We start from the raw sequence: 3,434 nt of genomic DNA on the forward strand, positions 1-3,434 counted from the left end.
TCCAATCTCAATCCAACGATTAAAAATCTCTAATTATAATAAATTAGGAATGATTAAAAATAACACTACTCTAATCTTCTCTACTTCGTTAAAATCATACACTATTCAACAATATTTTCAATTTCTGTATGATTTAACAATTTATCAGATTTATTTCAGAAATCGACGAATTTCAAACATCACCAAAACTATAAAATTTATACCTCAAAGCGAAGACCTCGTGCCAACGATCCCAGAACTGAAGTCGATTCGTCGATTGGATAAACCGACAAGTCGCAAGATCGAAAAGAAAAATCGAAAACTTTATTAGTTCTTCTCTCGCCTTTCTCGATCACTGTCCTTAGATAAAGTGAGATTCATTTCAAAAGAAATGAATCAAATGCACCGCCTCAAATATTTTAATTTTTTAAAATTTTTTATTTTTTTAATATTATATTATAATATTAATATAATATATTTAACATTTTAACACCGGTATATCCATTTGGACCAGTCAAACGATCAAAATTTTCAAACTCAAAACATGGAACTTCTATATCTTTCAGTGTTCTACGTTATATCCAAATTTCAAATCATTTGGACTTCATATGACCAAAATATGTCATATTTAATTCTTTAAAAATCAATAATTATTTAGTAATATCAAATTACTAAATCAACAACTTGTAATATTTACTTCAAGCATTACATTTCGGGTTGAAATCGATATGAAGTCATACGGAACACATAAGTGTCATAGTGTTGCTCTTTGGGGTTGCTTGTGTTCTCATGGTTCGTTGTGCATGGTACGGGGTTTGGTCATGGTTTGGAGCTAATTTAGGGCCTGGTATAGTATTTTGGGATGTGATTTACGTGTGGTTCGAGTCCCGAGTCGATTGGTACGCCTTAAGTGGTTTTATTTAATTCGGGATTCGTATGTGTCCGAATGCACCTTTAGAGGATGTTTTTGTATTTATTTTAGGATGTTGTGGACTATCCAACGAGTTTCAAGATGTTCGCAAGTGTGTATGACGCGCAAAATAATTATTTTTCAGATATGAAATTTGTCTTGTGGTCAAAAATGTTACGGGTTTGGAAGGCGGAGAACATGTCCAGGGACCTCTCCAACCTCTTCGGGGGAACTATGTTATGCCAGGGAGTGGACATCCAGTCGAAGGGTTGTGATGATCCCTGTCTGCCCATTACTGTAGTTAGTTAGATGGAACGATTTATGTTATAGGTCACTTGCATTGAACAGAACTTTACGCAAAATGATTTACGATTACTATGATGATTATGAAAATATGATTTTATGAAAGAAAGTCGCGTTATAAATATTTATGCTTATATTATGCTATGTACGAGCTATGTTTAACTTTCATGAAATTTTATTATGTATTACTTGTTATTCACAGTTTATACATGCTAAGTCATTAGACTCGCTAGACTTGATTGATGCAGATGATGTAGATGAGGAGACTGGAGGTGGTGACAAGTGAGCAGGCTCGAGCCAATGGCAATACAAACCCGAGGACCTTGTATTCACGAGATTTATTATGCTCGTTTAAAACTATTTATTCTGATTTTATGCGTTAGTGATGATGGAAAGCGTTGAAACTTTTTATATTATGTTAGAATTTTTCAAATTAAGGTAGTCATTTTTAACTTGGGATTTTTATGGTTGTGGTATTTAAAATGATGGAGTTTTAATATTAACTTTATTTTTAGTATGAGTGGTGGCCGTTATTTTATTTTATGAGTTATGTTTAAAATAAATTATTTAATAAGAAAATTTTAATTTTCCGCAAATATTTAAGTTGTATTATTTTAAGTAACAGGTCGTCTCATTTCTAGTTGATGCTTACTATTTGCTATCTTATTTTCACATATATTTTATCACTAGCCTAATGCTACTACTTAAATTATAATTCACCCAAGTGTAGGTTGTCTGCAAGTAATATATTTCGTAAGTACGAGATCGATCCACAGAGAGGTTATTTTAAGTTTAAATTTATTAATTTATAGATTACCAAATGCAAGAACGAAGTTTACAAATTATAAATTTTGTCAAGGCTCGAGGATTTATTCTTGGTTTATGCAATATTTTTTAACTAAAAGTAAAACAAAGGAAACCACCATAAATATTTTTTATATATGGTACCTATGATTATATATATAATATAACTATATAAATATATAAATGCATAAAATAAATGTTAAATTAAATCATTATATTTCATTTAGAATAACCGGCAGAGCCACGCTATTGCCTAAATGACATATATGATTTAATAAGTTAGTTACGGAAAAGTAAAAGTTAGATGCGGAAAGTAAAAGTTAGTTGCGATANTTTTTTATATATGGTACCTATGATTATATATATAATATAACTATATAAATATATAAATGCATAAAATAAATGTTAAATTAAATCATTATATTTCATTTAGAATAACCGGCAGAGCCACGCTATTGCCTAAATGACATATATGATTTAATAAGTTAGTTACGGAAAAGTAAAAGTTAGATGCGGAAAGTAAAAGTTAGTTGCGATAAAGTAAAAGTTAGATGCGGAAAGTAAAAGTTAGTTGCGATAAAGTAAACATCACTCATAATTTGGAAAATGACAAATATATTGGAACTTAGAACTTTTATACACACTCACACTATATTTTACAATGAGATAGAATGATTCTCAAGCTAGCACAAGGCCTCTATTTATAGGCCAAATGAGAGAAAGAGTCAAAAATTCTATTAATTCAATGTAGTTGTAATAAAAGTCTTTGTCTCCTCCAACTTCAATTCCATGTCCCTTCTTTCAATGCTTTGTTTAACTACTTTAATCACCGAATTTGACTCTGCTAAAAACAGCAAAAATGTGAGAAATTGTCTGTAGATGAATTTGGCCACTTGGTTCACCTCATTTGGTTAAATATTGAAATAGTTATGATTTTTTTACTATATGCTTGTCATGTTGAAAGTAAATTTGTCCTCCTTTTGATATTTTCACAATTTGATCATCTTAACCAACTTTTTAAGCAATTATGTCTTCTGCAAAGTTGTAGATAATTTCTCAAGGATTCCAAACATGTTTGAATCACCTCCATTAGAGTTTTCTAGCTTGAGTTATCATTATTTTACTAACACGTAGAAAACCTGAAAATAAAACATTTTTAGTAAGACATTTAACTATAAACACACAATACTAAATAACATAATTTTATAATTTTATTAAAACTTAAATTTTAAAATATAGGTTTTAACATATAATAAATTATTAATTTTAAGTTTTATCACACCACCACACTATCTTATTACTAGTCCCTTAGTAATAAAATTTATCGGAAAATCACAACCTAGATTCTTTATTCCTTTTATATATTCAAATACACAAACATATTCATTTTATAAACAAACTCATATAACGATTTATATATATATATATATATATATAT

The sequence above is a fragment of the Primulina huaijiensis genome, chromosome 12, assembly GCF_012295235.1.
Source record: "Primulina huaijiensis isolate GDHJ02 chromosome 12, ASM1229523v2, whole genome shotgun sequence".
NCBI classification, from domain to species: Eukaryota; Viridiplantae; Streptophyta; class Magnoliopsida; order Lamiales; family Gesneriaceae; genus Primulina; species Primulina huaijiensis.